The 14,369-nt window shown below is 50.3% G+C and overlaps 1 protein-coding gene across 1 annotated transcript in view; it reads left to right on the forward strand.

The window, feature by feature from the left end:
* Positions 1-4,601: 4,601 nt before the first annotated feature.
* BASP1 (brain abundant membrane attached signal protein 1) overlaps positions 4,602-14,369 on the forward strand; it is a 52,884-nt gene continuing 43,116 nt past the window's right edge. The window contains exon 1 of the mRNA XM_050891373.1: positions 4,602-4,712. The gene's annotated coding sequence lies outside the window, so the exon portion shown is untranslated. The remainder of the gene's footprint in view (positions 4,713-14,369) is intronic.

Below are 14,369 nucleotides of genomic sequence, written 5' to 3' on the forward strand. Positions count from 1 at the left end.
CAGAATAAATGACTCTATAACGGGGTGAATCAACAGGGAATTAGACTCTAATTACCTTTTGGATATTCATTATAAAACTTACTGTAAGTGAATAATAACCTTATGAAACGTTAAAAAAAAATTGCATTGCGTGGTAAAAGAAAAAAATGTCATTACGGAAACGCTTATGGGGTAAACGGGCTTGGGAAAACCTCTACATACGGGAAACCGCGTTTATGCTCTTCGCCTGGAGACGGTGGGGGGGGAAACGGCGGTTTTGCCCATAACCTGAGCCAAATGCTCCCTCTCGTGGTGCCAGCTCGGAAACAGCGCGGCGGGTGGGGGCGCGGGGGCCGGGCGGCTCCGGCGGATGCAGCCGGAGTTGGCGGGTTCGGGAAGCCCCGAGCTGTTACGGCTCTGGGTTTGCTCTTGTTTTGTTGGGATGATAAGCGCGAGGAAGGAGGCGTTTCTCTTGCTCGGCTGATTCTGAAAGAGGAGCACAGGTGGGATTTTTAACTTGGTGATTTTTTTTTTTTTTTTCCCTTGCTTGTGCTGGTCATTTCTCTCTTCCTACAGAGTAAAATGAAAAGGCCCCTACTTCCCCACAGTAGGTGCTCCTTACTGATACTGGCTTCTCCTGAGGAGAAAGACCAAAGAGCAATCAGACACAGAAAGGGAGGTGCTGGGTGACAGGGATGGAGGGATGTTGGCAGCGTGGGAGAAGAGGGGAGGTGGCCTTGTGAGTACTTTGGACATGTCCTGTGATAATGCTGCGCTAAGGGCCGTGGCTTGTGGCTCTGTTGTCAGATCTAACATGATCACAGAGCAAAGAGTTGATTATTAATCAGAAGAACAAACTGAACACAAATTAAAGAGGAAAAAAGGGTATTTAGGGTTGGATTTGTTCCCTAATGGGGAAGACGGAAATATGACAGCGGGTGAGACCTGGAAGACAGACAGGGCTGAACAAAGTTGGGCCTGAAAGGTTGAAGCTGGAGGGAAAGGCACTGAGATGGAGTAACTGGCAAGAGGTGACAAGAGGAGCTGGCTAAGAAGAGGGAGGTAGCTTGGGTGTTTGTCACAGCAGAGTGACAGTGTGGATTTCAGAAAAGCGGTGAACTGTTACATTACACAGAAGGGCCTAGACATACCTGTGTTTCCAGAACAGACCTGGGTCTCCATCTTTTCGCAGATGTCTCTGTTCAGTGCTTTTTGTTCTTCCTGATACCAACTTTTTCTTTCAATTCCTTTGACATATGAGGAAAAGGTGGGGATACTTCATACACCCTTAGTTATAACAAAGATATTCACAGGCTGCTTAGAATCCCCATTTGGATAAATGTATCACATTTATCAAATAAGACATCCAGATAGGTATGGTATCTTGGTGCAGCAACGTAACTAAAGGGAGCATTTGATGAATTCCGAATTTGTGGGGTTGTTCAGAGATACACAATTTAGCATGTAGGTATATTTAAAAAAATACTAGCTGGTAAACCATGGTTCTCAGCCCTCTAGCTGGTGAAAACAGCAAAAAGGATCAACCCCCCTCTCAAACTGGTAGCAGCAATGACTATTTCTGTGCCACTTTCAGTTGTACAGGCTTTCCCAAGCAAATGACACTCAGGAATTGTATTTCCTTGATATACTGGGAACTCTGCGTAACTTCTCTTTCCCCTATCAAGTCAGATAGTGCTTGACTCCATGCAGGTGAGCATTCACTGCCTAAGCCCACCTTCAAACACAGGCTTAAATACTGGCCTTTTTCTTTCCTTCTATTATATTATTTCACACTGGTTCTGTAGCGGTTGGCCAATTTTACAGGATGATCTCAACAGTCTGAATGTCATGGCCCCGCGGGCACTGTTAGCCTTGACTGTCCCTGCCCAGCCTAACCTGGGGCTTCCCCCGAGCCCTACCCATGGTCCAGGACCCCATTTCAGCCCATCCCAGCTCTCAGTCCCCGACTGAGCTATTCTGTGGGCGTGCTGCTGCGCTCTGCCTGCCTCTGCCTTACTTCCTGGCTAGATTTTGTACCCGTCTTGCCTGTCACTTCTCTCCAGCCCTGCCTCACAAATACGCGTGGCTCAAAAATAAAACTGGGGAGAGGGATTTTCGCCCTTGACCTTGCAGCAGGCCACCGACGGGCAGGCGCCGGCGTTACTGCTCCCTCTACAGGGATGCTCCCGGGAAAACGAGCCGGGGGACCCCGGCTCGCCCAGGCTGCGCGGAGGCCGCCAGCCGCCACGGCCCCCGGGGCGCTCGGCCCGCCTCTCCCCGCGGAGAACCGCGGAGGCAGCGCGGGGGCGGGACGCGCCTCGGCTCCGCGGGGAGCAGCTCCCCCCCCCCCGAGAGTTGAGACGTGTCAGGGCGCTCCCCTCCCCCCCCGCGCCCCTTTTCTTTTTTCCTCGATTACCCAATTTAACGGTAAATGCTGCTTGCCTCACCCGTGCGGTGCAGCCGCCTCCCAGCAGCCCGTTACAGCGAGCGGGGAGATGCCGCGGGTGAGGGTGGGGGGGGTCCCGCCTGCCCTCCCTCCCCCAGCTGCGGCAGGGCGCAGCCAGCCCCGCAACGAGCCTGAGGAGGGGTGGAATGCTGCAATTGGGCCGGTGTGGCATGGCGAGCTGCTGCGCCCCGCAGCTGCAGAGCGAGGGTTAAACCACCGGGAAAAAAACGGAGATACGGAAGAAAATTAAGGGGAAAAAAAAAGAAAAGAAAAAGAAAAAGAGGAAAAGGCTGAAGCGAAGGCTAGCGTGTGAATGTTTGCACGAAAATATGGGGAATTGTCCCTGCAGTTGCCTGGGGAACCTGCCGTGCCCGTGCTCCCTCCTTCCCTCGCTCCCTCCCTCCACGCCCGGGGCTTTTGTGTGTCTGCGGGGGCACAACGGGGGCTGCCGCCGCGCTGCCCGCCCGTCCCTGAGCCCTGCGTCTCCCCGGGCGGCTCGGGCCGACTCCCCGCCCCGGCAGCGGCTGGATGCTCGGCGCGGCCACAGGCTGCAAGGCGCGGTGCGTAAAACACATAAACCCCAAATGCATTTTATTGCCCGATAGTTTTCCTCCATGGGAATGTATGGGAAGCGGGACTCCTCGCGTCGCACATCGCACCGCACACCACGTCCCTGCAGCAAGGCATCCTCGCCGCCGCCCCCGCAGCGCGCCGCGCCTGCCCTCTCCACACGCCCTGCGCCCCTTTTCGCTCCGTCTCTACCGAAAATGCAAACCGGAATTATCCTCATCACGGGCCAGCTACGCGTCTCTCACTCGGTCCCTGTCCCCAAATGAATGGGAAATAGCCTTCATTGTCCCTGCTGAAAGATGGTGCTGCCGGCTTTGAAGCCGTGGCGCCGCCGGATCGCTCCCCGCCGCGCCCCTGACCCGCAGCGTCCCCGAGGAGATGCCGCCGCCGCGGTTCGCTCCCAGCGGGGCCGTTTCACCGGCCTTCCCCGGCAGCGGGGCCACGGAGGGCGGTCACCCGCCCGGGAGCCAGCGCCCGGCCCGGCCCCGCAGCCGCTGCCCGCCTGCTGCTCGGGGAGCAGAGGGCGCCCCAGCCCCGCGCATCAGCCGCCGCCGCCGCCGCCGCCGCCGGGCTCCCGCGGCGCGGAGCGGGCGCGGAGCGAGGAGCAGGGCGCGCCCAGCTCCGCCGCAGCCGGGCTGTGCCTGGCGGCAGGGTTTTAAAAAGAGGGAGGTGGGAAGGTGCGGGCAGCGCCCTCGGTTGTGGCGGAGGGTGCGGGGGTGCCGTGGCGGCCCCAGGGACGCTCCTGAACAGGGGGAGAACTGGAGGGATACCAGACCTGAAGCCCCAGCGACGTTCAGGCCAGCTCTTCAGCTGCAGGAGCGCCGGGGAGAGATCCGTTCTCCTGAGAAAGGGGTTGCTTTCCTCTGTTTTTTTTTTGCCTTTTGTGTTTAACGGGCAGACCCTCTCCTTAAGCGTGCCAAAAGCATAAACGCCTGGGATTTTTCAGTCTCCTCCGCCTGCGCCGCCCGTCTCCGGCGGGGAAGCGGGCTCCCGCGCTCCCGAAAGAGCTGCGCGAGTGGGCAGGCGGCGCGGCTTGCCCGCTCCCTCCGCCGCGCAGCTTCCCAGCTCCGCCGGGGCCGGACCCGCCGCCGCCCCACGGGGCACAAGCCGGCACAGCCGCCCCCGCCGCGGCGCGGGTGCGGAGGGTGGCGGAGCGCCCCGCACCTCGGCGTGCGGCCCCGCGCCGCGTCCGCTCTCCTTGGGGCACGAAGGCTGGCTTCTCCCTTCCCGCTCCCCGTCCCCTCCTCGCCGGGATCCTCCCTGAGATTTTTTTTTTTTGGGGGGGGTGGGGGAGGTAAAGTTGCAAGGTGCGTTTGCGGACCTCCGAGCAAGTCCTCCCGCAGCGTACAGGGCTAATATTTAAAACCTTGGGTCCGTGCGCCCCCTAAGCGTGAACGTCGCGCAGCGCATCTCCCGCCTGCGAGCCCGAAAAATAAATAAATAAGTGCGTGTGGCTTTTGAACTGCCCACAGACTGTCACAGAGACGGGGGGAGGGAGGGAAAGAGGGAGGGGGAGAGAGTGAGAAATGCAGAGGCAGCAGCCGCGGTAGCGGCGGCATTGCTCCAGCAGGCACTAGTCACTCCAGTCCCGGCGAGCGAGCAGGGGAGAGCCACAGCACTCAGACCAAGCCGAGCGGGCTCTGGGCTACCTGGGACTCTCTTTGTGACACCCCAGCACACAAATACACAGAGGCGGAGAGAGGAAAAACAGAAAAAGGTAAGCAGCGGTATATCTCACTTATGCCATTTGCACGGCAGACCCCGAGAGCTTCGCAATTTTTAATCATTCCCCCCCAACCCGTGGTGTCTCGGATGCGGGGAAAGAAGATGTGCGTTTGAACCGGGAAGAGTGGGGAGAGCGGAGCAGACTGGGAGCCGCCTGCCCGGGCACATTTTAGGAGTATCGCTGCGAGGAGCTCGATTCCTCGAGAGGGAGACCGCCTAGGAGCGGATTCGAGGCACAAAATGGACCGAAGGCTATTCCGTGAAATTTAAATGCCCGATCAGGCTTTCTTGGGGGAGGGTGGGGGTAGCGGTGGGTGTGGTGGGAACAACAGCGGTTTATGCCCGGTTTCTTTTCGGTGCCTTGAGTCTGTTTCCAAAGGGAGGCGGCTAAAAAAAAAAAAAAAAAAAGAAAAAAGATAATTTAAAAAAAAAAAAAAGGAAAAGACCCCCAAACCTCTCCACGAAACGAAGCGCTCGGAGAAGAAAACGCACCACGCTAGGAAGATGGCAGGGCGGAGGGGCGGCGGTGGTGCAGGGAGGCGCCGGGGGGCCAGGCGGCTTGCGCGGGGGCTCGGCGGGGCGGGCGCCCCGGTGCCGGGAGCGCGGTGCCGCGCTGCGGGGGGGTAGGGGGGGCGTGGGGGGGGGGGCGGGCGGGGCCGGGCGTGCGGAGGAGCGCAGCCCGCGGTGGCGGCCAGGCGCGGGGCGGCGCGTGCCCATTGCGGCTGGCAACAATGCGATTGTTCTCGGCGAGGCGGTGAAGGAGCGGCGCTGCCTTCGCGGTCACGCGTGCGCGTGGGCGCGACGGCGATTTTAATCCCTGCTCTTGGCGGGGCGTTATGCCAAGGTTTTGGGGGCTCGAGTACTGCCCAGGCAGGGGCTGCGAGCCGGCCGTCAAAAAAGGCAGGGACGGCCGCTGCCTCCCCCGGTGCCGCTCCGCTCACAGCGCCCCGTGAATATTTCATGAATATTCATCGAATGCCGCCCCCTCTTCCCACAGATCCCCCTTTTTTCTCCCCCGTTTTCCGTTTTTCCCCCCACCAAAGCAAGCTACACCTCCCCACAACCTTTCCCCTTCCTCCTCCCGACCCGCCTCGCTGTGCCGCCTCTCCCCACGCACACGCGTGTCTTTCGAACGCGGCTCCCGCAAGGAACTTTCCCCGTGCCTCAGCTGGGCGTGGCGGCTCGCGCGGGGGAAGGGGACACACACACACACACACACACATACACGCACGCACACGGGACCCGCCCACCCTCTCGCCACGCCGGGTGGGCGCCCCGCGGGGCCGCCGGCCGGCGCCGGGGGCGCGGTGCCGCGGGTGGATGAATGAAGCCCCGCCGCCCCTGCCCGCGCCTTTGTCTCTGCCTGGCGCATGCGCGGAGGCGGGGGCGGGGATGGGGCCGGCGGCGGAACAAAGGCGCCGCGCTGTGCTGCGACCCCCGGGACGCCCCCCCCGCCCCCCACATCCCCCCCCCCCTCGGGCTTCACCCGGCCCCGGGGAGGTAAATCGGGGCTTCCCAGCGGCACGCCGACACCCTGCAGTCCCCACGCTGCGCCTGGCTTAGCTGTGGCATCTGGTACCGTGCGCGACGGCGGAACGGACCCGTCCCCCCCCGTGCACCCCCTCACCTCGCCGAGACAAAATCTGGCATTTTTGAAGGGGAAAAGGAAAGCGCTGCTGCCCGCCCCCTCCCCGCCCGTAGCAGATTTCGGTCGGCAGAAGGCGAGCGGCTACAGGGTGCCCCCAGAGCTCCCCCGCCCCGGGCTCCAACCCCCCCCCCCCCCCCCTCCACTCCGCAAAACGGCCTTCGGGGGGCGGCGCAGAAAAGGGGGAGCAGGGAGGTCCGCTACAGCAGCGCGGGTACGGCAGGTCCGTTTGTGGGTCCTTTTCGTCAGAGAGGGCGAAGTGCGTGCGATGTACGTGCCGCAGTTGGATGCCCTGTGAAGCAGCCACGCCGCGGGGACGTGCTTGCTGCCGGGCTCCGTCTAGGGGGAGACACTCGTGTTCTGCGTGTCCGGGCGGTCTCCTCAAGCATCTCCCTCTGCCGAGGGGAAGCAATCTTTCAAGACGAACATTTTTTTTTCTGTGTGTGTGTGTTAGTGCGACATCTTGAAATCTCTTTTGTTCGAATTGTTGCATCTCGATGCTGGCATTGGTGCTCGTTCCTCCCCCGCCCCTTTTCCTTCCCAGCAGATGCTCTTGTCCAAAATTAGGATACATGTTTCTCTTTAGGTTGAGCATGCTTAAGCCTGTTGGAAATGGATAATTTTGTAAGCTAATGACTGTTAGTTTCTGAACAGAGACAACTGGTGTATTTGTCAAGCTGGAGTTAAAGATGACGAAAGAATACTGCAAGGGGGCTCCTAAACAGAGGATGGCAGTGGGTTTTACTGCTTCCCATCTAGGGTGATGAACATTCGCTGGAAAACCTACACCCCAAGGCCCCTCACATGGTGATTACTTGGTATTTCCAGTGTTTTCAATTAAGGTCCCATCTGAAGAAGCACTGCCATCAGAGCCCTAAGATCTGTCTTAATGTCCCCTCTCTGCTTGCCGGACACCACCTGGACCGGTGGCTAGGCTTCAAACACCGAGGTTTTTTTCCCCAGTGTAGCTGTTCCCCATTAAGCCTGGGAGCCGTGAGAGAGCGGGGTGGGAGTGCCGTACCAGGGGAAGATGCGGCATCTGCTGCTACTGCTGTCTCCAGTGGAGATACCTTGACCCGCACAATCCTTTTGTATTCAGGGTGTTTCTGAGAATTTTGGGCAGACCCTCCAAGCTTTAGGGGGGGGAGGGAAGAAGTAAGGGCATGACCAAAGGTTTGTGCTCTTGCTGTCTCTACTCATTGTCTCACAGAACTTCGTATGAGGGAGAAGCTTTGCTTTGTGATCTTCCTACCTACTGGATTGTATGCAGTGAATATTTTCTTTTTGTCTGGCTGTTTTAGTTTCACTGGAGAGCACCAGCTCTGGTCTGTGGATGGCATAAACCCCAAGCATTGGGAAATTCATGGTGGCTCTGTCTATTGTAGTATGCTTCATGTAAGAAATAGCTGATTGATTGTGTAATTCAGGGAAATTGTACGTAGCTGCCAAAAAGCAATCATGCAGCAGTTTTTTCTGTTGATATGAACCTCTGAGCATATTATATCCAGTTAAAATAAAATCAACATTAAAAGGTAAAACTGGTAAAATTACTGTTCCAGTTATTGCATGAAGCAATGATCAGGTGCTTTTTTTTCCCTCCCCCCCCCCCCCCCCACTTCTTTGCATTTGAAATGCAACACCCACTGAAGCAACCTGGTGATAAAAGATTGATTTATTTCAGAAAGTGGCATACCTTTGGAGCATACCCTTCCCCTGAGATTATAGAGTGTGCACACTCCATAATTTCAGAAGCATCTCTAGTCCTTAAGTATTTGTGTGTTTTGATCTTTCAACATTAAGTCTCTGGAATAAATTGTGTTTTCCAAGTGAAGCTTCTTGCGTTTGTGCTGTGTTCCACTGGTAGCTTTGCCCCATGCAGTGAACCATGAAGTCCTTCAGCAGAGCCTCCTGTGTACAGGACAGCTTCCGTCTGAACAGTGCTAAATTCTTCCCTTGTGCAGGCATCCACACATGCCCCAATGGGATACACTGAGGGACAGAAGCTGGTTGCAGGGCAGAAACAGGCCTTCCCATGAAATCTTGGGAGACTTCTGTGCAGCTACATTTTCAGGCATTCAGCTACCATTGAGCTACTAGTTATTTGGAAACTTGCCACTGAAAGCTGATTTTGCACTAATTTTGAAAAAAAGAATTTCAGAATATTTCTTTTTTTTTTTCTCCAACTGTAAGAAGAGGATGCTACATTTGTATGTACACATTTGTGTGCAAATCCCAGGTCTTGGTGTAAATTGGTGTAAAAACCCTAGGTCTGTAGGTGTAAATGTAGTGTCCTTGGGTGCACTATAAATTTAATGGCTAAAATCTGAGTTCTTCAAGTAAGAAAACTGGATGCTATTCAAATATAATGAAGAGTTATCAACCAATATTCAAGGTCTACCTTCTTTCCTACAAGGGTAGTAAAGGCAGGCCATTTCGAAGTACTGTGCAGACGCATTGACACAGCTTCATAACTAAAGAAAGAAAATGTAGGAGGGGCTTGGGTTGCTTCTGTGTCAATCAGGAATGACAAGAATGAGGTAACAACTAGAGAAATCAAAGAAATTCCTGAAAGCATTAGAGACTTGAAAATACAAACCATATGCAGCATGATAGAGGTTTCATGCATTAGTAGGAAACGCTTTCAAGATTTAAAAAAATGGAGGGGGAAGAAGGGGGGAGACACCTCGTGCAGAATGGAAAGGACTTTAAAGTCTTCTGTACAGCATCTTGTATCTCCCAGCTGTCTTTCTTAAAAGCGTGATGCCAGCTAAGCTTCTTACTTCAAGATGGAGAAATGTGGTTAGTATAAAAATGTAGCTATTGGTTATTTGATATGAAAATTCATAAGTTTAAAATAGAAATTGATTGATAGCAACATGATTCCTCAAACATGAAAGATTCCTGACTTGCCAGAATCTGAAAATAAAATCCTTTGTCTTTCTTCAGCACACCAATAAATGTAAAGAGATACTGATTTGTAACACATGTGGAATGGTCAGGCTTTGCCTGGGAGCAAGATGTGTAGTAATTCCCTCTTAAGTATGGTTAATGGAATTTAACTCTGAGGAAACAGTTTTATTAATAAAAACCTTCTGTCATAGGATATAAATCAGAGGCCGATCTCTTTTGATGTGTTTGGTATTGTGTTCTGCAGAATAGAAATTAAGTAGGCTGTATAGTTGATCTGACTTGTGGGGTATAGGCTGCTAAGTACCTCACCAGTGCTGTAGTGTTGGGAAAGCCACATGCTTTTTAGTCACATGTTGCATAGTTTAGATTTTAGCCTAAGTAGTGTCACATATGATTATGATCTGCTGATCCAGGGATTTTTTTTTTTTTTTTTTTTTTTACTCTGTAGGAATTTAAATGTCTTTTCAAACGATTTAATTTTATGTACACTGCCCTAGCAGTTGTTCAGAGCAGTACGCACTTGGTGCTTAATGTCAACCGTAGGACTGATCATGGGAGCTTCATTTTGATCAGAGACTTGCTGTCCTTACGAAGGATAGAACACTGAATGTGTAATAAGATTGGGCCTTAACCACCTACCTTTTGCTACTTACAAAGGTAAGTGGATGGATGCTTGTTAATGATGTCATGATGGTGGTTGTAGTACCGACGCATTGGCATGAAGAGGATGTGAATGCAATGTTGAAGTATAACATTTTACTCCAGGCAAAAGCCTAGTAACTATAACAGCAAAGCTTCTCATAGGATTAATTTTAATGGCAGAAATCTATGCCATCATGACTTTATATGACAAATGGAAGCCACTTCTGTACAAGTAGTAAAATCAGGGGGCTGCTGGCCATCTCCTGTTTCAATAGTCCTTAAATGCTCGATAGGATGGAGAGCATAACCCCTGCAAAAGGATAGAGCCTGGTTTTAGTTTGTGAATTTATTTTCTGCTGTTACTGTTTGTTTTCCTTATGTGACTGGTTGGTGGAGGGGCTCATATTGAAAATTACAGCTTGATGTTATTAACTGTTTTAGGATGAAGTAGAAGATGGTCACATAGCAGGATGCTGTACATGTGCATCTGCTAGACGAATTTAACATGATTGCTGAACTATGGAGAAGAAATCAAGCAAAGTTAGACAAAACAAAAAATGGATCAACAATAATAGAACTGATACATGTCTCTCTCATCTAACTACCTTAGAAAAGCACACACAAAACAAGGGCAAATCACGATGTAGAAAACAGTGAAAACCCAGTTGCAAACACGTAATCAACATGGGAGAGTAAAACCATGAGAAACCCTTTGGTACATCTGTTTGTCCAAGATAGACTGGAGCCTGAGAATTGCTACATCAGCTTCCTGTAATCATCCTTTCTCAAAGCAGTGAAGCACGTCATTCAGGGAGAAAGAAAACAAAACCAAAAGCAGGCTAGAGGTGGTATAAAACTAGGAGTCTGGAAAAGGATAGGGTGAAACTTGTCACCACTAGATGCGGTGCTCAGATGGTTTCGGCATTCCCCATTCATACACAAAGTTTCCTATTGCTTGTGTTTTGGCCAGCACTGGTAAATGCATGATTGACTTCTGCTACTAATTGTGCTGAGCTGGTGGGAGGAAGCAAATTCAGTGAGCTCTGAAGTGGTGAAAACAGCTCTTCTGGGTTTCTTGCCGTCACCACAAAAGCTGAGGCAAATAGGGAAGATATGCTAGCTGCTTTAACCAACAGGTTTCCGAACCAGGTGGGCTGAGAGAGTGGGGCTCGTTCTCCTCCAGCAGCATCGCTCAGCCCTCTGTGCAAACTGCACCAGTGAATGTACAGCCCGTGCTGGGAATAGCTGGTCTCACTGAAGAGTGAGTGAAAGCTGCCTGTTGACTATTGCTTTCCTTTTCAGATCTACAAGCCCTGTGAAGGAAGGGAGACAACAGCTCCCCAGAGTGTAAAAATGAAAATCTGGCCAGATTTTCCAGGCTCTTCCATTCCATACTTCGCTTGAGATGGAGGAGAGTGTACTGTTGGTTTGTAACTTTGTTTCACTAGGAGCTTTCACTAGGAGAATGTGAGGCGTCTGTAGTGTAGCTGAGTGCTCAGGATAGCCCCTGAGCCTATAATTCAAATGCCTAAATTAGCGGACTAAAACAAATGTGGAAATGTGGAAACCCTTTCCTTGTTTGCAGTCCATACATGCTTTGCATGACTCCATCATTCACAGCTAAAAGCATCTTGATGCCTCTAGAAAGCTGCATGTAGGAAGTGAGAGTTCAAGGAGAGTGACAAGTTGTCCATGCAGACAATTTTTTCTGATGGATCTGGCATCACTTGCAGGGAAGGATTTGGTAAGAAGGATTTATCCATTCTCTGTTCCTGTACGCGGTTCCTTTTTCTCATTTCTTACCCTCGTGGATCTTCACCTTGAAGAAAACCATCCTACAGTGCAAACGTATCAGCACAACCCTTTTAAGCCGCTTGTGGCCATCTGACGTTCCACCAGTATTGTACATTTTAATGATTTCCTCAGTGCTAGTTTCCCTAGGTGATATTTAGAGGAACATTCAGCTTTCTGCGTAGTGGCCCATGCTTTACATTCAGTTGCCTTGAACTGATGACATTGCCTTAATGAATAATACTTTTAGAACCAAGCTAAGTAAGAGCTGCCATGTGCACTGAAATATGGTAGCTCACCTGAGTGTACTCTTTTTCTGTGCATGTAATATTGAGTAAAAGCTTCAACAGGGCTCAAGAAAACTAATATTACAGTATTTTTTTATAAGCACTAGAATAGGTATTAGGTCACTGAAAGTTCAGCTGTCATCCTCTTCTGTGGATGAGTCAGTGACTGACAGATTCATGAACAAATTATTGGTGGTAATGGCAAGAGAAATATGGCACTCCTTATGGTGTCTCATTCCTGACCGAATAATACACTGTATTGACAATCCACTACGGCACAATGTCTTGCAAGTGGCCTTCAGTGCAGAGGTAGCTTCTGTTACCAAGGGCTCAAACTATACTGCAAATCACCTGCAGGTGCTTTTGTAAACATCTCTTGAAACAATGCCGTCACCAAGGCATTATGGAGAAAAGCAAATATATCAGTCAACAAATGACAAATATAATGGATCCCCCCTTGCTTGAAGCAGGATAAATATTGTGTCTTTAAATACCTGCCATCTCTGTTCTAACTTGGAGTTGATACATGGAGGATGGTGTTGAGGGAAAAGAACTGGCTTTGCATGCTCTCCCACAGCTATTGACTGTGTGAGGCAAGAGACTGAACATCCGAGTCCTTCATCATCTACAACACAGAGGTGACAGGGAGCGAAGGAAGTTCTGCACAGACAGATTTGTAGTTCAGACAAGAAGTCTGTCCAGGAGTTTGCTGTGAAACAGTGGCAATAAATTTACAGATAGAAATATTTATCTCCGCAGCTTTTTTTTCCGTTCTACTTCAAAAATAAAGTTCTTTGGCACATTTGCTCCTGGTTAAAGAAGCCATTCAATACACTTCTTGATATAAACATTTTGTATTCTAACATGTTGGGATATACCTTATTATCTCAGTGCATATTTGTAAATGCGTCACAGTAAAAAAAAAATCCGGTGTCTTCAAGCTAGTACTTACTTATTTTTCAGCTAACTCTGACTCTGTATCCTTCCTTGCCACATCCCTGTAGATCATTTGTCTTTACTTCAGTTAAATTATCACAACTGGTTATGCTGCCATTCCCCTTGGTTATCCTCTCTAGAAGTCCGTATTTTCAGCTGTGAACTAACTCAACCTATCTCAGAGAACACCTTGTAAATCACACATTAACATGTAATATGTGCATTAGCAGGTATTCAGAACGCAGTAAGATCTATATCATAAGCTTAAGTGTGTACTGTCATTCCTGTGTAATACAAAGCAGAGATACGAGAACAGAACCACTTACTGCAAAACTTTAATTCCAAACTCTGAAATTAATGTTATTAGACCCCAACTGTTTGCATGGATATGGCTCCCAAATCTAGATGTTCACTAGAGTGAGTTCGTATCAACATGAGAACTTGATCCTAAACAAAGTTTTGTGCAAATCCTGTAACCATAGGAAAATCTTGGAGCTCTGCCACCCAAAAGCATTCAACACTTTTACCTTCTTATCACTCGAAGAAATATTAATGTGATTTCTCCTGCTGACTGAAAGGGAATAGAATTTTTTCCTTTTTACATGGTATTTAGTTTTAGGCAAAACTGGCGCTTGACTAAATGAAAAAAAAAAAACCAAAACCTGTATGTGATAGCTTGCATTGCAGTCTTATTTTCAAGAAGAACTAGATTTGTTTGATTCCTGTAGGACATTAAACAAATTGCTGCAAGATCGTAATTAAACTACATTAGTGAGTTGCAAAACCTTCCAAAACACACTTTTAGGGGAAACATTTGCTATTATAACAGACAAAGCTTGTCTGTCAAGCTGTGGCTTTGCTGGGCTGCATATTGCATAAAGGCCGGTAGCTGTCACAGTCATACTGGCCTGAGTTGCTTTCATAGAGAAACCCTTCTTTGGATCCACTTCTAATTGCTTGAGATTTTCATTGTGTCCAAATAAAGCACAACATCTATAAATGATGGAGACAACAACATGATTGCTGTGCAAATTCATTATGAATGCCATCAAGATGAGTGCCCTGTTCAGGCCAGATGAGTTCATGATGGCAAATATATATGCCTCTTTTCTGAAGTACAAGTTTGTGGCTACAGATAGAATGAAGACAGAAAATAGCCTTTGGTCGCTGTGGAGGGTCCCCAAGTAGGGGGCCAGAGAACTGAAGTGGATTGATTTAGATCATCTCCTGTACATTGAGCTCCCAAAGAAGACCAGAAAACTCAAAGGAAATTATTTTCATTAGAATCACAACTAGTCATCTCAGTTAATTAACTCCTTAAACAGAGAAAACTTACGGTGATGAGAGAACCAAAATAATAGATAAAAGGTTTATTCACAGCCCGATCTCTGCCCATGAGCCCTTGCAAGTTTCGAATACTAATGTTGGTTTCAAGTAC

Source organism: Gymnogyps californianus, chromosome 2 (genome assembly GCF_018139145.2).
Source record: "Gymnogyps californianus isolate 813 chromosome 2, ASM1813914v2, whole genome shotgun sequence".
In the NCBI taxonomy this organism is placed as follows: Eukaryota; Metazoa; Chordata; class Aves; order Accipitriformes; family Cathartidae; genus Gymnogyps; species Gymnogyps californianus.